Source organism: Aethalodelphis obliquidens, unplaced genomic scaffold, assembly GCF_003676395.1.
Source record: "Aethalodelphis obliquidens isolate GAN/ISIS:26980383/991018 unplaced genomic scaffold, ASM367639v1 scaffold80, whole genome shotgun sequence".
NCBI classification, from domain to species: Eukaryota; Metazoa; Chordata; class Mammalia; order Artiodactyla; family Delphinidae; genus Aethalodelphis; species Aethalodelphis obliquidens.
Genome location: NW_020838024.1, coordinates 1,431,463 through 1,458,994, shown reverse-complemented (window position 1 = coordinate 1,458,994; position 27,532 = coordinate 1,431,463). Strand labels below are relative to the sequence as shown.

The 27,532-nt window shown below is 38.3% G+C and overlaps 1 protein-coding gene across 2 annotated transcripts in view; it reads left to right on the top strand.

Moving 5' to 3' along the window:
* WDR70 (WD repeat domain 70) overlaps positions 1-27,532 on the top strand; it is a 317,038-nt gene that overhangs the window by 168,222 nt on the left and 121,284 nt on the right. The window lies entirely within an intron of this gene.

The following is a 27,532-nucleotide window of genomic DNA, read 5'->3' as shown; positions in this document are numbered from 1 at the left end:
ACTTTTTTCCTGAAAAAAAAGCATCATTGTTATGACGGGGTAAAGAGAGCTAGGCTAAAGACAGAGAGCTTCGTCCCAAGGTTAGTTCTAGTGTAGACAATAGGTTATGATAGCCCAATTCAGGGCAGTGGTGACAATTTGGTGGAAAATAGGGAACAGATGTGAGGTGTGTTTCAGAATGAGATTCATCAGAACTTATCGACCAGATATTCATTCAGTCATGAGTTATTGGCACCTACTCTGTGCTCTGTGTCACACCGTGGGCTAGGTTCTAGGGAACACTAGTGAACAAGATAGCTCGCTAAAAAGCCCTACAAAGAAGCGGTGGAGGAGAAAGACACTCATGAATTCATAATTATGGTTTATAATCAGTCATTTGAAGCAAACAGACAGGGTCAAATGGTATGGCATGATGATGATGATGGTGATTAGAGAGACGTCAGGGAAGACTTCCAAGGAGATGCCATTTTAGTTGAGAACAGAGAAGAGAGAAACAACTATGAAGCAAGATGACGCTCTAGACAGAAGGAACCACACATGCATTGTAGGCATGGGGATGGAGAGGAAGGAGTCGAGAATGAATGAGACCACTACCTTGAGCAGTTGCATTAATGTTGATTCTCCCAAGTGAGGCTGGGAAGGTAGGAGGAGAAACCTGTCTGAGGGGGAAGATAGTACATTCTAATTTTGACATGTTCAAGATGCCTACAGGAAAACCAAACGTCTGGGTGGTAGTTGGAAATGTAAAAATTGTGGCCCAGGCACTAGATAGATATGTGCATAGTAAACTTAGGCCTGAGATTCATTGTATAAGGGATGGTTGAAGCCATAGGGCTTTGTATAATTACCTCAGAACCCTAACAAATGCCAGCTTAAAAAAATTTTTTATACATTTTTTAAAGGTTACTTTCCATTTATAGTTATTACAAAATATTGGCTATATTCCCTGTGATGTACATCTTTGAGCCTATCTTTCACCTAGTAGTTTGTATCTCCCACTCCCCCACCCCTATATTGTCCACCTACCTTCCCCTCAGTGGTAACCACTAGCTTGTTCTCTATATCTGTGAGTCTGCCTCTTTTTTGTTATATTCAGTAGTTTGTTGTATTTTTCAGATTCCACATATAAGTGATATCTTACAGTTTTTGTCTCTCTCTGACTTATTTCACTGAGTATAATGCCCTCCAAGTCCATTCATGTTGCTGCAAATGGCAAAATTTTCAAATACCAACTTTTTAAAGACACAGGTCAGATGTGGTTCAGCAGAAGAGATAGGAAAACTTAAGGGCAGAGAAGGAAAAGCTTCAAGGTAAAGATGGCTGTGCTTAAGTGTTGTATTTGGCAGCCAGGGAGTTACTGCTGGTCTCACAGAATTTAGTTTCAGAACAGTGCCAGAGACAAAAAGCAAAGTTGCATGAAAAACGTGAAGGAGGTGTTGGAGAAGGGAAGAGGTGTGGAGAGGCGGAATTAAGGGAGGTATCATTAAGCCTGGTGCGTTGATCAATACAGGCAGAGCGGAGCGGAAGAATGAAGCTAACGATTTGAATAATTATAAACATATCAGGATTTTTGTTTTGCCTTTTTTTCAGGCTCTGTACCAGACCATTGTCATTTTATTTTATTTTATAGCTCTAAGTGTGACAAACCTACCGTTAGTGGAGACCATATAAATGTCAGAAAGCTGCAGAGTAACAGTGTAATCAACATGTGGGGCAATCTTCCAGTAGTTAACCATTCAGCGCAAATTATACCCTATTTACGAAAATTTAAAAACTTACTGATTTCTTGCCTGTGTACCTCATGGTTCTTAGTTTTATTGAAGATCAAAATAAGTTTGTGCGTTTCTAGAATGATTAAGATACAATATTTTGGGTAATTTTCTTTCTAGAATTACATGCCATAAATTCAGTAAACTTATTTGAACTCATTTGCAAGGCACAGCTCTGGGTGCCAGGGACACAAAGATGTACAAAACTGGACTCTGTCTTTGAGGAGGTCTAATACGGGGGAGAAGAATGCATGGTGTAAAATATAACCTGATATGACAAGTTTTATACAAGAAGTATAACATACTCAACCCTATAGAGGCACAGGAAAAGTGATAAATTTAGCCTGGAGAAGCGAGGGGAATCCTCCACAGGTGGGCCCTGACCTGAATCTGACCCATGTCTCTTCCACATGTTGTATTATCATTTAAATATAGTGTATTTGAAGTTTTAGTTTTCCTTTCATAGTCTTAACCCTGTTGTTGCTATTAAATTTTGTTTCTCTAATTCCTAGCATAAGTGTTTCTCCAAACTCCAGTGTTCCTTGAAGGCACACAATAGAGAGACAGTGAAATGAGAAAATAAACAAATGAATCAATGTATGTAACTAGACTAATAGCTTCACAAGGACAGGGATGTTTGTCTGTTTTGTTCAGTGCTGTATTTCTAGCACTTAGAGAGGTGCTTAGTCTGTCAGTAGGTCCATAAATACTTTTTGACTGAATGGAAGGAAAAGGGGGAGAGAGAGAGAGAAGAAAGGAAGGAAAATTTTAAATATATTCACTTCTAGAAGAGCAAAGAAAAGAGAAAGGACAAAAAATCCAACTCTGACAACAATTTTGGAAAAATTAAAATTTAGAACAGTCAGAGATTTGATTCTAGTCTGAAAGAAATTTGAATTTCACTGTATTAACTTTTTTTTGGTTCATTATTGTGAATAATCCAACATGGTGTCATTTTCTTTCTTATAGCATTCAGCCCCTTTGGTGTCCCATCTGCTTAACACACAACAGCTATGGCACATTTCCATTCATCTGGGTCAGAAAATAAAGAGACCTTTATGTTGGCTTGGATATTACCTGCCACTGCTGTGGGTCCAATACAGTTAAAGACAGGAAACTTTTGGTTTTGTTTTCCCGAGAAATTGATGCAATCAAGCCCATTAGTGTGAATTTGTAGCTTCTTTTTGAAATGCCCCTTATTGAATTCTAGAATTTAATTAACTTTCAGACATATAAGCATTTGCCTCAGAGGAATAGCATGTTGCTACACTCCTTCATTATTTCCTCACTCTTCGTATTAAGTTCTCATCACCATACCAGTCATTGGTTTTGCTTTTTGACTGATGACTCTTGATTCAGCTTTCCTTAGAGAGTCTAAACTGATCTAGGGCAGATCCTACTTTTGGAAGTCCAAAGAATTAAATTTTTCTCCTGACTTTGTAGTCAATATACCCATGAATTAAGAAAGCAGCTTTTTATTTTAACCTAGATTATCACCAGCTCAAAAATAGCACTATGTATTTTTTTCTATTGGTTTGTTAATTTATTTATTTTTATGCATCTTGTCTCATTCCAGGAAAGAATTCGGAGAAGCTCAAAATAATAATAGTAACACAACATTATAAAAAAGAAAGCATTTAGGGCCATGGGAAAGTAAGGGTAAAGGAATAAAGTTTACAAAAAATTATTAGGAAGGTTTTGCTGCTCAGAGGGGTAAAGTTAGGTTGTAGATTCAGCTCTAAACTTGCTAGTGACCAGAGCAAAGGTGGAGACATGCTCAGTTAAGAGTCCTAGGATCCCCAAGGTGAAAACATAGAGCTTTTCCTTTTGAAAGAGTATAAAAGAAAAATGTTTCCCGGGGACCCTCATATAGGGAGCATTGGTCGATGTAGATAATATCCTCATAGTCAACACAACAGTAAACTTACAATAATTCGGCATTTACTGTGGACAAGGCATAAGTCCTTTATGTACACTTTCTCATTCAATTCCTTACAATAACCCTGTGAAGTAATTATTTTCAGATTAGGAAAGTTAGGCCCCAAGAGGTTTAGTGACTTGTCCAAGATCACATAGTAAGTGGGGAGAAAGCATTTAAAAACAGCTAAATCTGACTTTATTGTCTTCACCTTTAATCATTTTTCTTTACTATATTCATGTCACTGTTTTTTGTTGCACCTCTCAATGTTAGTCCAAAGCAGAAGCAAAAAATGAAATTCAAGAAAAGCCATTCTAAGAGGGGATCAAAGCAATGCAGCCTAAATATACAGTCAGCTCTCTGAAGATCTTACTTGGCTAGGGGTAAAATTTTGTCAACCTAGAGCTGTGTTCTTCGCCTTTTTTGGATCTCTTTGATGATCTAGGGTAAGCTATAGTCTTCTTTTTCAAAAAGTGCACATAGGTACTATTTTAGGCAACTCACAGGCCTCCTCTCCCTCTCACCACCCCCCCCAAATTCACCCCCCAAAACTATACATGGATGTAGAGTTGGGCAGTAGAGTGTCTGAGACAATAAACTGATAAATATTAGGTGCGTCAAATGGGGACAGATCCTTTTGCATTAACTGGCTGTTGAATATTAGATGGTTTGTCCCGTCTTAAGCCGCAAGCAAGGAGATATTTCACTAGATTCCAAATCCCACATCTCACAGTACTTTAGACAACTCCCAGGGTGTGGCGGAAGTATACGAAAACTTTTATTATTTAAATTTATTAAAGCAGTATCTGCCTTATTAGGACCTTTAATGGTCTCGCTACTTAGTTATAGGATGGGTCATTTTAGCAGTTGTATTCTGGTCCTTATTGCTCCTGGGGTAGATTTAAGTGTTGTAGCAGGCCATTTTACTCAGACTGATTAACTGTAGGGACAGGTGAAAACCAAACTATGAAATCAAACCTTTTAATGTTTTAGGAAGACGTGGAGTGATTGTCCCTGCAAACTAGACTAACAATTGTGTAAATAGTACTTTTCGAAGTCCCTGTATTAGACACCTAGCCATATAACCCAGGAATTCTCTTGCTTGCTTAGTAGTATCTGGCCCAGCTTTATACAGTGATTATACAATCAGAGGTCTACACACAGTTATCCTTTAGGTATCAACGTACTTTTACAAGCAGGTTGACCTGGATTAGAATCCCAACTCTGCCACTAACTGTATGACTGTGGACAAATGACACAGCTTCTTGTACCTCATTTCTAACATAAGAGTGATAAAGGTACCTACTTCAGTGTTGAGCTTAAAATGAGATAACATGTGTAAAGCCCTGGTAGTATAATGCAGACTTGCTAAATGTTTAGCTTTTATTAATATTATTATACTCAAGTGGTAATGTGGCAGACGGTGAACATCTCTCTTTTTTCTTTTTTCCGGCCATGTCGCGCGGCTTGCGGGATTTTAGTTCCCCAACCAGGGATCGAACCCAGGCCCAAGGCAGTGAAAGCACCGAGCGCTAACCACCGGACAGCCAGGGAATTCCCGTGAACATTTCTTTATGATGACTCTTTATGTCATTGTAAAGGCATTAGGTCTGGAGAGCATTTGGAGAGTTTGCTGAGTTTCAACCTGTTTTTATCATGCGCTGTCCTTGTGTATAGTACTTCTTCAGCAAGGCCTCCACTAGTGCCTTTTCTCCAAGGACCTATTTCTGACGGCAAAATACTACTTGGCTGGTTCCCCCTGCTCTCTTGATCCTAGCAGTTCATAGCCTCTGTGCAAGGCTTTAAACTGTGTGTGGTGAGTTTCAAAACTTTTTCTGGATTCACCTTGTTTATTTCCCCATTTGAACTCTGTGCATCAGCTGCTGCTAATTCTTCACCAGGCTGTTCCTCCTCCCTTACACATGGAAAATTTATTCCCCTAAAGGTATTTTTAAAGAGTGTCTAACAGAGCTTATTCAAGGGGAAATGCCTGGCTTATGAATAAATGTGTCACGGGTCGGGGAGGATGGGAAAGTGTTAGGGATGGGGGACAGAGAGAGGAAATTATAGTAATTGGAATCTCTTATCCTTGTATCCTTTTAAAAGTGTTTTCTCATTGATTATCTTCATTGGAAGAGAAAAGTTGATATTTATTTTGTTAATTAATAAGGACTACATTTCTGTAACATAATATACTTTTGATAGGCTTTCAAAGTCACTGCCTATTCTTTTTTTTTTTAACATCTTTATTGGAGTATAATTGCTTTACAATGGTGTGTTAGTTTCTGCATTATAACAAAGTGAATCAGTTATACATATACATATGTTCCCATATCTCTTCCCTCTTGTTTCTCCCTGCCTCCCACCCTCCCTATCCCACCCCTCTAGGTGGTCACAAAGCACCGAGCTGATCTCCCTGTGCTATGCGGCTGCTTCCCACTAGCTATCTATTTTACATTTGGTAGTGTATATATGTTCATGCCACTCTCTCACTTTGTCACAGCTTACACTTCCCCCTCCCCATATCCTCAAGTCCATGCTCTAGTAGGTCTGCGTCTTTATTCCCATCTTACCCCTAGGTTCTTATGACGTTTTTTGTTTTTTCTTAGATTCCATATATATGTGTTAGCATACGGTATTTCTTTTTCTCTTTCTGATTTACTTCACTCTGTATGACAGACTCTAGGTCCATCCACCTCACTACGAATAACTCAATTTCGTTTCTTTTTATGGCTGAGTAATATTCCATTGTATATATGTGCCACATCTTCTTTATCCATTCATCTGTTGATGGACACTTAGGTTGCTTCCATGTCCTGGCTATTGTAAATAGAGCTGCAATAAACATTTTGCTACATGACTCTTTTTGAATTATGGTTTTCTCAAGGTATATGCTCAGTAGTGGGATTGCTGGGTCGTATGGTAGTTCTATTTGTAGTTTTTTAAGGAACCTCCATACTGTTCTCCATAGTGGCTGTATCAATTTACAATTTACATTTCTACCAACAGTGCAAGAGGGTTCCCTTTTCTACACACCCGCTCCAGCATTTATTGTTTCTAGATTTTTTGATGATGGCCATTCTGACCGGTGTGAGATGATATCTCATTGTAGTTTTGATTTGCATTTCTCTAATGATGATGTTGAGCATTCTTTCATGTTTTCGTTGGCAATTTGTATATCTTCTTTGGAGAAATGTCTATTTAGGTCTTCTGCCCATTTTTGGATTGGGTTGTTTGTTTTTTTGATATTGAGCTGCATGAGCTGCTTGTAAATTTTAGAGATTAATCCTTTGTCAGTTGCTTCATTTGCAAATATTTTCTCCCATTCTGAGGGTTGTCTTTTGGTCTTGTTTATGGTTTCATTTGCTGTGCAAAAGCTTTGAAGTTTCATTAGGTCCCATTTGTTTATTTTTGTTTTTATTTCCATTCCTCTAGGAGGTGGGTCGAAAAGGATCTTGCTGTGATTTATGTCATAGAGTGTTCTGCCTATGTTTTCCTCTAAGAGTTTGACAGTGTCTGGCCTTACATTTAGGTCTTTAATCCATTTTGAGTTTATTTTTGTGTATGGTGTTAGGGAGTGTTCTAATTTCATACTTTTACATGTAGCTGTCCAGTTTCCCCAGCACCACTTATTGAAGAGGCTCTCTTTTCTCCACTGTATATTCTTGCCTCCTTTATCAAAAATAAGGTGACCTTATGTGCGTGTGTTTATCTCTGGGCTTTCTATCCTGTTCCATTTATCTATCTTTCTGTTTTTGTGCCAGTACCATACTGTCTTGATTACTGTAGCTTTGTAGTATAGTCTGAAGTCAGGAAGCCTGATTCCTCCAGCTCCATTTTTCGTTCTCAAGATTGCTTCGGCTATTCGGGGTCTTTTGTGTTTCCATAGAAATTGTGAATTTTTTTGTTCTAGTTCTGTGAAAAATGCCAGTGGTAGTTTGATAGGGATTGCATTGAATCTGTAGATTGCTTTGGGTAGTAGAGTCATTTTCACAATGTTGATTCTTTCAATCCAAGGACATAGTATATCTCTCCATCTATTTGTATCATCTTTAATTTCTTTCATCAGTGTCTTATAGTTTTCTTCATACAGGTCTTTTGTCTCCTTAGGTAGGTTTATTCCTAGATATTTTATTCTTTTTGTTGCAATGGTAAGTGCCTATTCTTAAAATACGCAAAATACAAATAATATTCAGCTCTATTTTGCACTAGTTTTATAGGTACGGAAATTTTGCAGTATTCTTTCTCAAGTAAAATTATTACTTGAACCATCAATATTTATGGCATATTAATCCAAAATTAATATGTGAGCTTACCTGTCTTCAGTGGATCCATATAGATAACACTATGAAACATGAATGGGCAGTAGGTGCAGTAGTTGATTTTTTTGAATATCGACATTAATTATTACTTAATCCTTTTGTGCTTTAGTTTTCCTCTGTAAAACAGGTAATAATAATACCTTCTTCATAGAGTTGTAAAGATTAAGTGTTAAAGTACTTAGAATAGTGCTTGCTTTGTTATGAGCATGCAAATGTTATTTATCATGATTATTAGTCCAAATCTTAGCTTTTATGCAGATTATTAATTCAGTATTCTGAATTCACTATCAGACACATTTTGGCATTCATGATTTCTGGAAATAACCCTTCAAGTACTGGAGTACTGTTGTAGATTAATTTCTTAGAGATATTGAGAAGGTTCACTATTTTTAGCATAAACTTCTAAAATAACATTGACTTCACTACTTAACTCTACAACTTGATTAAGTATTGTTTAACTTTTCAGTTAGGAAAAACCATCCATTCCCTTTCAAAAGAAGAATATTTATCTCATTTTCAAATTTGCACTGACTCACTCTTTGGCACATAAAATGTTAACTTTAGAATCTGTTTTGCAGATGTGGAGGCTGCTGCTTTTTTTTTTTTAACATCTTTATTGGAGTATAATTGCTTTACAATGGTGTGTTAGTTTCTGCTTTATAACAAAGTGAATCAGTTATACATATACATATGTCCCCATATCTCTTCCCTCTTGCGTCTCCCTCCCTCCCACCCTCCCTATCCCACCCCTCTAGGTGGTCACAAAGCACCGAGCTGACCTCCCTGTGCTATACGGCTGCTTCCCACTAGCTATTTTATATTTTGTTGTGTATACATGTCCATGCCACTCTCTCACTTTGTCACAGCTTACCCTTCCCCCTCCATGTATCCTCAAGTCCATGCTCTAGTAGGTCTGTGTCTTTATTCCCGTCTTACCCCTAGGTTCTTATGACCTTTTTTTTCCCTTAGATTCCGTATATATGTGTTAGCATACGGTATTTGTTTTTCTCTTTCTGACTTACTTCACTCAGTATGACAGACTCTAGGTCCATCCACCTCACTACAAATAACTCAATTTCGTTTCTTTTTATGGCGGAGTAATATTCCACTGTATATATGTGCCACATCTTCTTTATCCATTCATCTGTCGATGGACACTTAGGTTGCTTCCATGTCCTGGCTGTTGTAAATAGAGCTGCAGTGAACATTGTGGTACATGACTCTTTTTGAGTTTTCTCAGGGTCTATGCCCAGTAGTGGGATTGCTGGGTCATATGGTAGTTCTAGTTTTTAGTTTTTAAAGGCTGCTGCTTTAAAACTTGGTTAGTTGAGTGAAAATTTCATATATGTATTGTATTTCAGAGGCATTAGAAAAAAATGTATAATGGCTGTAATAATGAAGAATAGTGGCTCTATACTGCAGTGGCTGTTTGGAAAGCCTGCCTGCACCTGCTGATATCCAGGGAGAAGTTGGTCCAGAAATACTGTCGAGCCCTGGCAGCATCGGAGTAGATGGTGGGTGGAGGCAGATTTCTGTAAGATTTGTCATACCCACTTTATCCTGTGCTGGCCACCATATTCTCTTTCCTCTTCCTCCATATCTGCCCGTTCTCCACCCCCGCCCACTGTGCTGTGTATTGCTCTTGTCTGGAGGTAGTAATTACTTCTTAACATAAACAGTCATTTGTAATTATAGGCACCTACATATTTCTCCACATTTTAAGGCCAAATCCACATATGATTTCTTGTTTTGATGCGTACTCTGAGAGTAATTATTAGTGACTAGCACTGAGTGACTTGTTTTATGCTCCAGGTGGATTTATTGTGAATTTCCCCCAATCAAGTACATAGAAATAGAGGTGGGAGAATGATAGAATTCTTCTGTTTCCTCTCCAGAAGAGTTGGTTTTCATCAGTGACCTCTTTGTGTTCGTTTCCAGTTGGTCAGAAATACATGCTGTTAGAAGCACTGTATCTTTACGAGTTTAATTTCATTTTCTTGTCTTCTCAAATTTTTCCACTTATGTTCATAACAGCATCATTTTCCTTTGTCCAGGACCTTTGTCAGGGACACTGTCTTCAGTCCTTGGCTCCACACTCTGCAGCCATGGCTCAGACCCTGTTGCTGGAGCAGTCCAGGCAGACCTCGGGGTACGCTGCTTGCCTAGGAGAGGAGTTCAGGCCTGCCCTTCATGATCCCGAACCCCTTCCTGAATCTCTGTTGCTTCCCAAAGCTTACAGAATACTGTGCACACTCCTTAACTGAGTTTGCAGGGTCTTTCCCAGTCCAGTCCTAGCCTGTTTCCATCCTCATCCAGACATGCGTGCAACCCCTCTCTCCAACACACACACACTGTAACCATATCAGACTATACTGACCATTCCTTTCAAGGTCTTTTCCCCGTGGTATTCCTCCTGCCGTAAACGTCCTCCTTCAAAATCTACCCCACAGCCCCTTCTCCCCATTTAGGAGCCAAATCAAATGTTACATCCTGTCCTCAGCCCCGCTTCCTCAGTTCTGTTCCTTTTCATCCTAGTCAAGTTTTACCGATTCCTAGCTGTATTTTTTAATTTTTCAATTTTATTATTTTTTAATTGAAGCATAGTTGATTTATAATATTGTGTTAGTTGCACGTATACAGTGAAGTGCTTCGGTTATATTTATATTTATGTGTGTGTATTTTTTCAGATTATTTTCCATTATAGGTTATTACAAGATATTCAGTATAGTTCCCTGTGCTGTATAGTAAATCCTTGTTGCTTATCTATTTTATGTATAGTAGTTTGTTAATCCCATGCTCCTAATTTATCCCTCCCCACCCCTGGATTCCTATCTGTATTTAAGTAACATTTTATGCAGGAGCACTCTCTGCCTGCTATCTCTACCTTATCACTTCCCACTCCTAACTCCATAGCATTGTGACTTCTGCCCCATCATTCTACTAAAATTGCTCTTGCAGGCCTCATCTATGACCTTTATCGGTTAAATCCAATGAAGACCTTCTAGTCGTTATTTTACTTAATATCTCTTTGGAATTGACATTCTTGATCATACCTTCCTTTTATTAAACTTTCTCCTTTGTCTTTCCTAACACTGTCCCCTTCTGCTTCCCGTACCTCTTTCTTGTCTCCTGTCTCAGTGCTTTCCCTTTTTGCTGCCTCTTCCTTAGGTGTCTGTTGCACAGAGGTCTGCCTTCTGCAGTTCCCACAGGTGTATACCTGTCTGCATCCTAATGACTCCTAATTGTATTCCTTTCACCTGCCCTGCACCACAAGATTCTCCACCTGATTGCCACACAGATGTTTGAACTTTTTGTTCTTACCTCCTTTACTATTATTATCTTTCGTCTTACATCACCCCTTCCACAACTCTGTTTCACTGAATGAATGACACCACGTCCCTTTCCCTCCTCAAAGTTATTTTTCTTTTACACCCTCCCTACCTCATTGCCTTAGCCCAGGCCTAGATCATCTCTCACCTGGGCTATGCAACCTGTAGACTTGGCTCCAAACAGTCTTCTCCATTACCATTGCAAGTGGTTTTCTGAAACACAGGTCTGATTATATAACTTAAGTCATTCCTCTGTTTAGTGGCTCCATAGTCTCCTGGAGTGTAAAGCCTATAATCCCAGTACAGCTTATACGATACCCTTTACAGTCTAGTAATTGCTGATGATTGTTGACAATCTCATCTTCTACTTACGCCCTCTGAGCACCTCATCCTCTTGTTAAAGCAAACTACTTGTTCCTAGAATAAGCTGTGCTTTTGCAAGCCCCCTTATCTTTGCATCTTCTATACCAGTTTCTAGGACTCAGCCCTCTCCCCGAACTATGCATTTCACTTGTAGAATCTCAACTCTTCCCAAAAAACACACCTCTGAGGAACTCTTTCCAGGTCTTTTCAAATGAGCTACCTCTTTCCTTTATCTGGATGCTGCCTCATGACGTGAGAACGTCTTTTCCCTAGTTTTTCTCCTCCATTAGATGACATGTTCTGAAGAACAGGCACCTTTGTATTCCCAGGTATCTAGCCTATAGAAAGTATTAATGTATATTTGTTAAATTATGGCCCTGTGACTTATTGCTTGTATATTATTTCTACTAGCCAAGCTGTGATTTTCATGAAGGTTAAGGCCCCATCCTAGTCAATCCTTGTTTCTTCAGAGCTAGAACAGTGCTCACGACTCAACAAAAGTTAACAAGTTATGTTCAAGAACATTTCAGGAGAACTTGAGAATAGAATAGTACTGAAAGATAAATAGATAGATAATGACAATATATATTATAAATATGTATTATTTTATTATATAAATATGTATTAATTAGGCACATCTGGTACAGGATTTTAGTTTTATTGAAAGCCTATAATATGTACAAAATGATGCTAGATATTAGGAGAATAAAAGGAGTTGAAATGGGTGTCTATTTGGAAGATTTTTATTTGGCATATTAGAAGACATATGAAAGTCTTCATATATTCTTTTGAAATACCTGTGAAGCATTTTTGTCATAAGTCTGAGCAGAGCAATTCTCAGCATCTACCTGTGAGTGTTCCCTTAAAACACTACACTACTTTTCTCATGAGCTTCATGATAGGTTAAAGTAAAAGGTCTTAGAGGGAAAAAAAGGAATCTACTGCTTTAACATATTTGAATCTACATCTGAATATGTATTGATAGTTTTCCCTTCTCCTTTTCCTTTTTCTCCTTCTCTCTTGTTATGTTTAATATTACTTATTCAGAAAAAGATATGAATTTCTCAATATATATTATATATAATTATACATCTATATTTTCCAATTGGTATACAACCTTTAAGCAGTTGTTATTTGGTATCTGTAGGGTTTTAATTTAATGTTGGTAGGAAGATGTTGAGTATCACTTCAGCTACAGTGATCCAGCAGGTCAGTTGGACTAGAACTCTGTGTAATTCAGGATTCTTTGCTTCTTTTTTTTTTTTCCCAACATCTTTATTGGAGTGTAATTGCTTTACAATGGTCTGTTAGTTTCTGCTTTATAACAAAGTGAATCAGCTATCATATACATATGTATCTCTCCCCTCTTGCATCTCCCTCCTCCCACCCTCCCTATCCCACCCCTCTAGGTGGTCACAAAGCACCCAGCTGATTGCTCTGTGCTATGCGGCTGCTTCCCACTAGCTATCTATTTTACATTTGTTAGTGTATATATGTCCATGCCACTCTCTCACTTTGTCCCAGCTTACCCTTCCCCCTCCCCGTGTCCTCAAGTCCATTCTCTATGTCTGCATCTTTATTCCTGTCCTGCCGCTAGTTTCCTCAGAACCATTTTTTTTTTAAAGATTCCATATATGTATGTTACCACATGGTATTTGTTTTTCTCTTTCTGACTTACTTCACTCTGTATGACAGACTCTCGGTCCATCCACCTCACTACAAATAACACAGTTTTGTTACTTTTTATGCCTCAGTAATATTCCATTGTGTATATGTGCCACAAGTTCTTATCCATTCATCTGTTGATGGACACTTAGGTTGCTTCCGTGTCCTGACTACTGTAAATAGAGCTGCGATGAACATTGTGGTCTGTGACTCTTTTTGAGTTCTGGTTTTCTCTTTTTGAATTATGGTCCAGAAGTGGGATTGTTGGGTCATATGGTAGTTCTATTTTTAGGTTTTTTTTCTTTTTTTTTTTTTTTTTTTTTTTTGCGGTACGCGTGGCTCTCACTGTTGTGGCCTTTCCCGTTGCAGAGCACAGGCTCCGGACGTGCAGGCTCAGCGGCCATGGCTCACAGGCCTAGCCGCTCTGCGGCATGTGGGATCTTCCCATACCGGGGCATGAACCCGTGACCACTGCATCGGCAGGCGGACTCTCAACCACTGTGCCACTAGGGAAGCCATATTTTTAGTTTTTTAAGGAACCTGCGTACTGTTCCCCATAGTGTCTGTATCAATTTACATTCCCACCAACAGTGCAAGAGGGTTCTCTTTTCTCCACACCCTCTCCAGCATTTGTTGTTTGTAGACTTTATGATGGTGCTCATTCTAACTGGTGTGAGGTGATACATCATTGTAGTTTTGATTTGCATTTCTCTAATAATTAGTGATGTTGAGCAGCTTTCCATGTGCCTCTTGGCCATCTGTATGTCTTCTCTGGAGAAATGTCTATTTAGGTCTTCTGTCCATTTTTGGATTGGGTTATTTGTTTTTTTGATTTTGAGCTGCATGAGCTGCTTGTAAATTTTGGAGATTAATCCTTTGTCAGTTGCTTCATTTGCAAATATTTTCTCCCATTCTGAGGGTTGTGTTTTCGTCCTGTTTATGGTTTCCTTTGCTGTGCAAAAGCTTTTAAGTTTCGTTAGGTCCCATTTGTTTATTTTTGTTTTTATTTCCATTTCTCTAGGAGGTGGGTGCAAAAGGATCTTGCTGTGATTTATGTCATAGAGTGTTCTGCCTATGTTTTCCTCTAAGAGTTTGACAGTGTCTGGCCTTACGTTTAGGTTTTTAATCCATTTTGAGTTTATTTTTGTGTATGGTGTTAGGGAGTGTTCTAATTTCATTCTTTTACATGTAGCTGTCCAGTTTTCCCAGCACCACTTACTGAAGAGGCTGTCTTTTCTCCATTGTATATTCTTTTTTTTTTTTGGCAGTATGCGGGCCTCTCACTGTTGTGGCCTCTCCTGTTGCAGAGCACAGGCTCCGGACGCGCAGGCTCAGCGGCCATGGCTCACGGGCCTAGCTGCTCTGCAGCATGTGGGATCTTCCCAGACCAGGGCACAAACCCATGTCCCCTGCATCGGCAGGCGACTCTCAACCACTGCACCAAAAGGGAAGCCCTCTCCATTGTATATTCTTGCTTCCTTTATCAATGATAAGGTGACCATATGTGAGTGGCTTTATCTCTCAGCTTTCTGTCTTGTTCCACTGATCTATATTTCTGTTTTTGTGCCAGTACCATACTGTCTTGATTACTGTAACTTTGTAGTGAAGTCTGAAGTCCAGGGGCCTGATTCCTCCAGCTCTGTTTTTCTTTCTGAAGATTGCTTTGGCTATTTGAGGTCTTTTGTGTTTCCATACAAATTGTGAAATTTTTTGTTCTAGTTCTGTGAAAAATGCCATTGGTAGTTTAATAGGGATTGCACTGGATCTGTAGATTGCTTTGTGTAGTATAGTCATTTTCACAGTGTTGATTCTTCTAATCCAAGGACATAGTATATCTCTCCATCTTTTGTATCATCTTTAATTTCTTTCATCATTGTCTTATATTTTTCTGCATACAGGTCTTTTGTCTCCTTAGGTAGGATTATTCCTAGGTATTTTATTCTTTTTGTTGTAATGGTAAATGGGATTGTTCCCTTAATTTCTCGTTTGGATTTTTCATCATTAGTGTATAGGGATGCAAAGGATTTCTGTGCATAAATTTTGTATCCTGCTACTTTACCAAATTCATTGATTAGCTCTAGCAGTTTTCTGGTAGCATCTTTAGGATTCTCTATGTATTGTATCATGTCATCTGCAAACAGTGACAGCTTTACTTCTTTTCCTATTTGGATTCATTTTATTTCTATTTCTCCTCTGATTGCTGTGGCTAAAACTTCTAAAAACTATGTTGAATGATAGCGTGAGAGTGGGCAACCTTGTCTTAGTGGAAATGGTTTTAGTTTTTCACCATTGAGAACGATGCTGGCTGTGGGTTTGTCATATATGGCCTTTATTATGTTGAGGTAAGTTCCCTCTATGCCTACTTTCTGGAGGGTTTTTATCATAAATGGATGTTGAATTTTGTCAAAAGCTGCTTCTGCATCTCTTGAGATGATCATATGGTTGTTATTCTTCAATTTGTTAATATGGTGTATCACATTGATTGATATGCATATATTGAAGATTCCTTACATTCCTGGGATAAACCCCACTTGATCATAGTGTATGTTCCTTCCAGTGTGCTGTTGGATTCTGTTTGCTAGCATTTTGTTGAGGACTTCTGCATATATGTTCATCAGTGATATTGGCCTGTAGTTTTGTTTTTCTGTGACATATTTGTCTGGTTTTGATGGTGGCCTCGTCGAATCAGTTTGGGAGTGTTCCTCCCTCTGCTGTATCTTGGAAGAGATTAAGAAGGATAGGTGTTAGCTCTTCTGTAAATGTTTGATAGAATTCGCCTGTGAAGGCATCTGGTCCTGGACTTTTGTTTGTTGGAAGATTTTTAATCACAGTCTCAATTTCAGTGCTTGTGATGGGTCTGTTTATATTTTCTATTTCTTCCTGGATCAGTCTAGGAAGGTTGTGCTTTTCTAAGTATTTGTCCACTTCTTCCAGGTTGTCCATTTTATTGGCATATAGTTGCTTGTAGTAATCTCTCATGATCCTTTGTATTTCTGCAGTGTCAGTTGTTACTTCTTTTTCATTTCTAATTCTATAGATTTGAGTCTTCTACCTTTTTTTCTTGATGAGTCTGGCTAATGGTTTATCCATTTTTTTTATCTTAAAGAACCAGTTTTTAGTTTCATTGATCTTTGCTATCGTTTCCTTCATTTCTTTTACATTTATTTTTGATTGGATCTTTATGATTTCTTTCCTTCTGCTAACTTTGGGGTTTTTTTGTTCTTCTTTCTCTAATTGCTTTAGGTGTAAGGTTAAGCTGTTTATTTGAGATGTTTTGTTTCTTAACGTAGGACTGTATTGCTATAAACTTCCTCTTAGACCTGCTTTTGCTGCATCTCATAAGTTTTGGGTCTTCATGTTTTCATTGTCATTTGTTTTTAGGTATTTTTTGATTTCCTCTTTGATTTCTTCAGTGATCTCTTGGTTATTAAGTAGTGTATTGTTCAGCCTCCATGTGTTTGTATTTTTTACAGATTTTTTTCCTGTAATTGATATCTAGTCTCATTACGTTTGGTCGGAAAAGATACCTGATACGATATCCATTTCCTTAAATTTACCAAGGCTTGATTTGTGACCCAAGATATGATCTATCCTGGAGAATGTTCCGTGAGCACTTGAGAAGAATGTGTATTCTGTTGTTTTTGGATGTAATGTCCTATAAATATCAATAAAGTCCATCTTGTTTAATGTATCATTTAAGGCTTGTGTTTCCTTATTTATTTCCATTTTGGATGATATGCCTCTTGGTGAAAGTGGGGTCTTAAAGTCCCCACTATGATTGTGTTACTGTCGATTTCCCCTTTTATGGCTGTTAGCATTTGCTTTATGTATTGAGGTGCTCCTATGTTGGGTGCATAAATATTTACAATTGTTATATCTTCTTCTTGGATTGATCCCTTGATCGTTATGCAGTGTCCTTCTTTGTCTCTTGTAATAGTCTTTATTTTAAAGTCTATTTTGTCTTATATGAGAATTACTCCAGCTTTCTTTTGATTACCATTTGCATGGAATATCGTTTTCCATCCCCTGACTTTCAGTCTGTATGTGTCCCATGGTCTGACGTGGGTGTCTTGTAGACAGCATATATACGGGTCTTGTTTTTGTATCCATTCAGCCAGTCTGTGTCTTTTGGTTGGAGCATTTAATCCATTTACATATAAGGTAATTATCGATATGTATGTTCCTATTCCCATGTTCTTAATTGTTTTGTGTTTGTTATTATAGCTCTTTTCCTTCTCTTGTGTTTCCTGCCTAGAGAAGTTCCTTCAGCATTTGTTGTAAAGCTGGTTTGGTGGTGCTGAATTCTCTTAGCTCTTGCTTGTTTATAAAGGTTTTAATTTCTCCGTTGAATCTGAACGAGATCCTTGCTGGGTAGAGTAATCTTGGTTGAAGGTTTTTCCCTTTCATCACTTTAAATATGTCCTGCCACTCCCTTCCAGCTTGCAGAGTTTCTGCTGAAAGATCAGCTGTTAACCTTATGGGGATTCCGTTATATGTTATTTGTTGCTTTTCCCTTGCTGCTTTTAATATCTTTTCTTTGTTTTTAATTTTTTTTTTTTTTTTTGTGGTACGTGGGACTCTCACTGTTGTGGCCTCTCCCGTTGCAGAGCACAGGCTCTGGACATGCAGGCTCAGTGGCCATGGTTCATGGGCCCAGCCGCTCTGCAGCATGTGGGATCTTCCCGGACTGGGGCACGAACCCATGTCCCCTGCATCGGCAGGCAGACTCTCAACCACTGCGCCACCAGGGAAGCCCTGTATTTAATTTTTGATAGTTCGATTAATATATGTCTTGAGATGTTTCTTCTTGTATGGGACTCTGTGCGCTTCCTGGAGTTGATTGACTATTTCCTTTCCTATATTAGGGAAGGTTTAGACTATAATCTCTTCAAATATTTTGTCAGTCCCTTTCTTTTTCTCTTCCTCTTCTGGGACCCCTGTAATTTGAATGTTGGTGCATTTAATGTTGTCCCAGCGGTCTCTCAATCTGTCCTCAATTCTTTTCATTCTTTTATCTTTATTCTTCTCTGCAGTAGTTATTTCCACTATATTATCCTCCAGGTCACTTATCTGTTTTTCTGCCTCAGTTATTCTGCTGTTGATTCCTTGTAGAGAATTTTTAATTGCATTTATTGTGTTGTTCATCATTGTTTGTTTGGTCTTTATTTCTTCTAGGTCCTTGTGAAACGTTTCTTGTATTTTCTCCATTCTATTTCCAAGATTTTGGATCACCTTTACTATCATTACTCTGAATTCTTTTTCAGGTAGACTGCCTATATCCTCTTCATTTGTTTGGTCTGGTGGGTTTTTACCTTGGTCATTCATCTGCTGTGTGTTTCTCTGTCTTCTCATTTTTCTTAACTTACTGTGTTTGGGGTTTCCTTTTTGCAGGCTGCAGGTTTGTAGTTCCCATTGTTTTTGGTGTCTGCCCCCAGTGGGTAAGGTTGTTTCAGTGGTTTGTGTAGGCTTCCTGGTGGAGGGGACTAGTGCCTGTTTTCTGGATGAGGCTGGGTCTTGTCTTTCTGGTGGGCATGACCACGTCCGGTGGTGTGTTTTGTGGTGTCTGTGACCTTTTTATGATTTTAGGCAGCCTCTCTGGTAATGGGTGGGGTTGTGTTCCTGTCTTGCTTGTTGTTTGGCATAGGGTGTCCACACTGTTGTTTGCTGGTCATTGAGTGGAGCTGGGTGTTAGCATTGAGATGGAGATCTCTGGAAGAGCTTTTGCCATTTGATATTACGTGGAGCTGGGAGGTCTCTGGTGGACCAATGTCCTGAACTCGGCTCTCCCACCTCAGAGGCACAGGCCTGAGGCCAGCCAGAGCACCAAGACCCTGTCAGCCACACAGCTCAGCAGAGAAGGCTGACAAAAAAGAAAGAAAGAAAGAAACATAAAATAAAATAATGTTATTAAATTAAAAAATAATAAGTGATTATTAAAAATTTAAAAAATGTAAAAAGCTAACAGAAAGAAAGAAGAGTGTAACCAAACCAAAAAACAAATCCATCAATGATAACAAGCAGTAAAAACTATACTAAACAAACAAACAAACAAACAAACAAAATGGATAGACAGAACCCTAGGACAATGGTAAAGCAAAGCTATACGGACAAAGTCATACAAAGAATCATACTCACAAAAAAAGAAAAAGGAAAAAACGTATATATCTATATATAAATAAAAAAGCAGGAAGAGAGCAACCAAATCAATAAACAAATCTACCAATGATAATAAACTTTAAATACTAAACTAGGATAAACATAAAACCAAAAACAAATTAGATGCAGAAAGCAAACCCCAAGTCTACATTTGCTCCCAAAGTCCACCGCCTCAATTTGGGATGATTCGTTTTCCATCCAGGTGTTCCACAGATGCAGGGTACATCATATTGATTGTGGAGATTTAATCCACTGCTCCTGAGGCTGCTGGGAGAAATTTCCGTTTCTCTACTTTGTTCACACAGCTCCTGTTGTTCAGCTTTGGATTTGACCCTGCCTCTGCGTGTAGGTCTCCTGAGGGCGTTTGTTCCCACCCAGACAGGACGGGGTTAAAGTAGCAGCTGATTAGGGGGCTCTCGCTCACTCAGGCCGGGGGGAGGGAGGGGTACGCAATGCAGGGCGAGCCTGTAGTGGCAGAGTCCAGCAAGACATTGCAACAGCCTGAGGTGTGCTGTTTGTTCTCCTGGGGAAGTTGTCCCTGGATCACGGGACCCTGGCAATGGCGGGTTGCACAGGCTCCTGGGAGGGGAGGTGTGGAGAGTGACCTGTGCTTGCACACAGGCTTCTTGTTGGCTGCAGCAGCAGCCTTAGCGTTTCATGCGCATGTCTGCTGTACGTGCTGACAGCCGTGGCTCGCGCCGGTCTCTGGAGCTTGTTTAGGCAGTACTCTGAGTCCCCTCTCCTCGCGCACCCTGCAACAATGGTCCCTTGCCTCTTAGGCAGGTCCACATTTTTTCCGGGGCCCCCTCCCGGCTAGCTGTGGCGCACTAGCCCCCTTCAGGCTGTGTTCACGCAGCCAACCCCAGTCCTCTCCCTGGGATCTGACCTCCAAAGCCCCAGCCTCAGCTCCCACCCCCTCCCGGCCCGGCGGGTGAGCAAGAGAAGCCTCTCAGGCTGGTGAGTGCTGGTCGGCACCGATCCTCTGTGTAGGAATCTCCCCGCTTTGCCCTCTACATCCCTGTTGCTGTGCTCTCCTCCGCGGCTCCAAAGCTTCCCCGCCCCTGCCACCCACGTCTCTGCCAGTGAAGGGGCTTCCTAGTGTGTGGAAACCTTTCCTCCTTCACAGCTTCCTCCCACTGCTGCAGGTCCTGTCCCTATTCTTTTTTCTCTGTTTGTTCTTTTTTCTTTTGCCCTACCCAGGTACATGGGGAGTTTCTTGCCTTTTGGGAAGTCTGAGGTCTTCTGTCAGTGTTCAGTAGGTGTTCTGTAGGAGTTGTTTCACATGTAGATGTATTTCTGATGTATTTGTGGGGAGGAAGGTGATCTCCACATCTTACTCCTCCCCCATCTTGAAGGTCTCTCTGAATTTTATTTTATTATATTTTTTATACAGTAGGTTCTTAGTAGTTATCTATTTTATACTTATTGGTGTATATTTGTCAGTCAAAATCTCCCAATTCATCCCGCCACCACCACTCCAGGATCCTTTGCTTCTTATTTTATGTACTAGACCCTGATCTCTCTTGTTGTTTGATTTAATGAAATAAAAGATTTTAAAAATGCTTTGTAAAGAGCTTCAGGGTTATTTGGTTTATAAGAACAGGGCATAATTTTTGGCTAATAAGTATTTTGGTATATATTTTTAATTGAGAATCTTCTAATTTCATTTGATCGACTTCCTCATCGAGATTTCTGAAAGTGATTCTCAGAAATGTTTAATTGTTGGTGGTTTTTCTAGAAATTTAATGAGACGTTCAGCAGGTGAAACTAGAAGAGGATGGGGCAATTAAATGATTTTTAGTATATTTGTAGAGTTGGGTAATCACCACACAATCTAATTTATAATATGTCCATCACCCTAAGAAGAATCCATGTTTAGTCATTCTGCATTATAACCTCCAGACCTAGGCAACCTGCTGATCTGCTTTCTGTCTATATACTTGCTTTTTTATGGACATTTCAGATAAATAGGATTATACGGTATATGATCTTTTGTGTCTAGCTTCTTTCACTTAGCATAATGTGTTTTGAGGTTCGTCCATATTACAGTGGGTAGTGGTTTGAGTGGTAGGTAGCTCACAAATATATTTCTATTTCAAATTCCTGGAACTTTTGAATGTTATCGTACTTGGAAAAGGGATCTTTGCAGATGTAGTTATTAAGCATTTTGAGATGAAATCATCCTGGAATATTCAGGTGGTCCCTAAATCCAGTGATAAGAATCCTTATAAGAGACAAAACAAGGAGAAGACATACAGGGGGGCTGGCCATGTAAAGATAGAGGCAGAGATGGGACTGTTGTGGTTATAAACCAGTGAAGCCAATCAGTGCTGACAGGCACCAGAAGCTGGAAGAGGCAAGGGGGAATTTTCCTCTAGAGCCTCCAGAGGGAGTAGACTTCTGGCCTCCAGAACTGTGAAAGGATATATTTCTGTTGTTTTAAGCTACCCAGTTTGTAGTTATTGTTATGGCAGCCTCAAAAATTCATATACTATAGTACATATCACTCCTTTTTCTTTTTTATTGCCAAACAAGTTGTTTTCCATTGTACGACAATTTTACATTTTGTTTATCCATTCATCAGTTGATGGACATTGGGGTTGTTTCCAGTTTTGGGCTATTATAAATAATGCTTCTATGAAGATTCATGTTAAAGTTGTTGCATGGGATATGTTTTCAGTTCTCCTGGGTGGATACCTAGGAGTGGAATTGCTGAGTTATGTGGTAAATTTCTGTTTAATATTTTACAAAACTGCCAAACTGTTTTCCAAACTGGCTCCACCATCTTACCTTCCTACCAGTAAAGTATAAGGGTTCCCGTTTCTTTACTTCCTCACCAACACTTATTACTATGTGTCTTTTGATTATTGGGTATGAAATGGTATCTCACTGTGATTTTGGTTTGCATTTTCTTAATAACAAATGATGTCAGGCTTCTTTTTATGTGCTTATTGGGCATTTGTATATATTCTTTAGTGCTTTACCCATTAAAAAATGGGTCACTTATCTTTTTATTGAATTGTAAAAATTATTTAAGTATTCTCAATACCAGTCTCTTATCAGATATATGATTTAGAAATATTTTCTCCAAGTCTATGGCTTGTTTTTAAACTTTCTTCATAGTATCTTTCGAAGCATGTAAATTTTTAATTTTGATGATGTCCATGTTATCTTTTTTTTCCTTTTATCATTTGTGCTTTTGGTGTCCATCTAAGAAATCATGCCCTAATCCAATGTCATGTTTTAAGAGTTTTACATTTATGTCTATGATCCATTTTGAGCTGATTTTTCTATGATGTGAAGTAAAGGTCCACAGTCATCTTTTTTGCATATGGATATCTAGCTGTCTTAGCATCATTTTTTGAAAAGACCATTCTTTTTCCATGAAATTGTTTTGGCATATTTATTGAAAATCAATTGGCCATAAATGTAAGGGTATAACTGGTTATTTATTGTAGCATTTATTCCTTACTCTAAGTCTAGATTTCATAAGGCCTTATTTTAATAATTATAAGTATAGAACATTAACACAAAATACATTTCACCTAAATGCAACTATATTTTTGGTGCAATTACTTTGTGTGCATAATGTGGCTTACATATGTTTATAAAGATTGTTGTGGGTTTATATAGAAAAGATATTTTCCCCATTTCTGTGGGATAATACCTTTAATATTTGGGCATTTTTGAAAAGAAGGTTTTTCTTGTTGGATTTGTTCTGCGAAGAGAGCCAGCATGTTTCAGACTCTTACATCACTCAAGTTGCTTGTGTAGTCTTTCGAGAAAAATTAAACCAAGATCTCTTAAGTGATTTCCATGCAAAATTAATGCTTCCCTTGACTTCTGCCAAATGCTGTGATGCATTTATGCAGCAGATGCCAGAAAGTTTAGAACTTGTATCTGGAAAGAATTCAAAATTTTAAGATAGAAAGTATTTGTGCCTGGGGCAATGTAATGACCCCACCTGTGTCTTTTTCTTGTCTTTTGGGTCTTTTCATTTTGTGTCCCGAAAGGCCCAGGCAGATCCTTCTTCTATTTTTAAATCTTTTTTATGAAACACAGACAAGACCAGATCTCACTCCAAGTTTCAAAATATGTGGTCTTCAGCATAAAATGTTTTGACAGATACCTAATGGCCTAGCATTTTAGCATCCATTTTTTCAGGTGTAGATTCAGAGAATCAGAGCCATAAAACAATAATGTTATTAGTCACCATTAGATGCTGTGTAAATTTATATTTCATACATCTATACGCTAGGCTAGCTGCTTTTTCTTTCTGTTATATTGATAACTAGCTCAACCTGTTAATATACCACTGAAATAATGGAACATACTTAGTTGTTGGGTTTATTACCTTTAATGTTTTATTTATGGTCTAAGAGGAAGAGCAGAAAGAAACTAGTATTTATTGAGTACCTGCTGTATTCCAAGTACTGTCCTAGACACGTTTACATCCCTAATCTCATTTAATCCTCACAACCCCTCATTGTTGGTATTATTATCCCAGTTTTACAGATGAACTTTAAACAAACCAGATAATGATAATGATACTTTATAGTACTTGTGTGGGGCCTTTCATATCGTAGTTCTAAAGTATCGTCTGACTTTTGCAGATGTTCAGTTGTAAAAAAAGAGAAACTATCATAATTTATCTCCAGTGTTGCAGAGCTGAGGATAGAAAGAAAAGGCACACTAGGTATTTCTCAACTTTTTGTGCATATTAACTATGGAAAACATACTGAACAGAGACAAGTAAACAATACAGAAAACATTCATTTGGGAGTAAGGTTTTATAATGCTCAGGTACAAATAGTATTGGAATAATTGGATATCCATATGTTAAAAAAAACATATATGAAACCTAATTCATACCACATATAAAACCTAATTCAAATAGATCATAGACCTAATTGGAAAGCTTAAAACTATAATATTTCTAGGGCTTCCCTGGTGGTGCAATGGTTGAGAGTCTGCCTGCCGATGCAGGGGACGCAGGTTCGTGCCCCGGTCTGGGAAGATCCCACATTGCCGCGGAGCGGCTGGGCCCGTGAGCCATGGCCGCTGAGCCTGCGCGTCCGGAGCCTGTGCTCCGCAGCGGGAGAGGCCACAGCTGTGAGAGGCCCGTGTACAGCAAAAAAAAAAAAAAAAAAAACTATAATATTTCTAGATGAAAACATAGGAGAATTTCTATGACCTTGGGTTAGGTAAAGATTTTTTAGATACAATATAAAAAAATTTGATAAATAGGGCTTTATCAAAATTTAAAACATCTGCTATTTGCAAGGCTGTTTAAAAAAAATGAAAAAGCAAGCTACAGACTTGGAAAATATTTGCCAAACACGTATCTGATACAGAACTTGTACCGATAATATCTAAAGAACTCTCAAAAAATAGTAGTAGAAAATAAACAACTAAATATTGAAAACAGGCAAAAGATTTGAAGAGACACTTCACCAAAGAAGAGAAATGGTAGGCAAATAGTACATGGAAAGATCTTCAATATCATTAGTCATTTTGGAAAGGTAAATTAAAATCACACTAACAATATGCACCTATTAGAATGGCTTAAAAAAAAGCTGATACGACCAAGTGCTGGCAACGATATGGAGTAATTGGGACTCTTATACATTGCTGGTGGAAATGCAAAATGGAACAACCACTTTGGAAAACAGGTTAGCAGTTTCTTATAAAGTTAAGCACATACTTCTCATATGGCCAGCAATTCCATTTCTAAGTATTTAGCCAAGAGAAATGACAACTTATTTTTACCAAGAAAAAAAAAACCCACAAAACTGAACATGAATATTTGTAGTGGCTTTATTTGTAATCACCTCAAACTGGAAACAACCTGCTATCCTGCATTTGGAGAATGGAAAACAAAATGTGGTATATCCGTATAGTGGAATGTTATTCAGCAACAAAAAGGAATGGACTACTGATATACACAACAACTTAGATACATTATGCTAAGTTAAAGAAGCAAGGCTCAAAAGGCTACATACCATGTGATTCCTATTATATAATATTGGAAAAAGCTTAACTATAGGGATACAAAACAGGTCAATAGTTAACAACTTTGAAGCTGGGGATGTGAGGGGTTTTCTATAAAGAAACAACACAAGGTAAGTTTTTGGAGTGGTAGAATTATGCATTTGTCAAAACTCACAGAACTGCACATTTAAAAGGATGAATTTCATTGGAAGTATGTTATACCCCAATAAACTTTACCTACCTATCTATCCATCCATCAGTAAGAGAAGTCTATCCATAGGCACTCCAGCATTGGTTTGGTGGCTTTAGTGTCATCAAGGACCAGGGCCTTCTATTTTGTTGCTCTGAGATGCTGCTTGAGTCCCAAATCATATCCAAATTGCTGGCAGAGGAAGAAGTAAACAAGAAGGGGTGAAGAAGGGTCTGCACCCTTCTTTTAGAGACTTTCCCAGAGTTCTTTAATACCCTTCCATTTACACCACGTTGGTCAAAGCATAGCTGCCACATTTCATCACATGTATCTGCAAGAGGCTGGGAAATACAGACTTAGAGAAGAAAAGAGAATGGATGTTGGAGTATGCTGCTAGCAGTATCTGTCACACTGCCGATGGCTTCTAGTTGTCACAGTGTTTTGTAACACTGAAGTTAAGTCTCCTGGATCTTCCACTAGGTTGCTTTATGTCCTGAAGTTGCAAAGTTGTTCCTGTGTTCTGTTCCCAAACTCTTATTTGAGCTTACATTTTGCTAGTTAGTAGTTCCTAAAATTTAGTGAATGCATTCTTATATTAGGCACTGGGTTTGACAGCTCTGAAAACTAGGGTTTCGTAATGTTAAACAGCTGATTAAGTTCCCAAGCAAAGCTTAGGGAGAAGACATGCAAAAGTTATTTAAAAAAAAAAACAACCTTCATTTGGAAAAAATCATAAATATTTGACAGCAAATGCTGGCTACTTTAAACCTATACATTTAAAAGTCAGTTACATTTCATTGTATGTTGGTTATATCTCAATATAATTGATTTCTAGCTTAAATAGGCAGTGAATTTCTTTCATTCATTCAAAGCAATTATTGAGAACCTAGTATGTTTTATGTTCCTATTGGGTTCAAGAGATTTGGTAGAACCTCTTCGTGCATTCAAAGATTTAAAAAAATAAAACAGAAACCAGACAGAGCCCTTGCTCTAATGGAGCTCTTTTCATAGAAGAAATAGATGTCAGTATGTCTAATTACAACTTATGTGATTGGTGTTATAATGTGGGAGTTAGAAGGTTATCTGGGAGTCTGGGTAGAATGAGTTTCTGTCTTTTCCAGAATTGTTTTAGGCTGTTCCAAGTTGTTTGCATTTCCTTGTAAGTTTTAGAGTTAGCTTAATCAGTTTCTAACCCCCAAGGAGACTCTGCTGGAATTTTGATTGAGATTGCATTGAATTTAAAGATTAATTTGGGCAGAATTGAAATCTTAACAGTATTGACTCCATGAATACAGTATATCTTCTCATTTGTGTTGATCTTCTTTTGTTTCTCTCAGAAATATTTTATGGTTTTTAGTGTACAGATACTACACATATCTTGACAGATTCAGTGTTTATTCATGCTGTTATAAATGGTATTATTTTCATAATTTCAACATCCAGTTGTTTGTTGCTAGTCAATAGAAATAGAATTGATTTATGATTATTTACCTTGTATCCTGTGACACGCTAAACTCACTTATTAGTTCTACTAACATTTTTGCAGATTCTTGGGATTATCTATATAGATGATCATGTGATCTCTTAATAATGACAGTTTTATTTCTTGTTTCCAGTCTGTAATCCTTTAATATTTTCTATTTGCCTTATTGCACTGGTGGGCAGCTCTAGTATAAAGAGAGGGTGAGGGTTTGAGATCATTGCCTTGTTCTCAAGCGTAAGAGGAAAGCGTTCAGCCTTTCCCCATTAAGTATATTACCTGTAAATTTTTCATAGCTGTCCTCTGTCAGGTTGAGGAAGTTCAATCCTAGTCCTAGAATGCTGAGAGT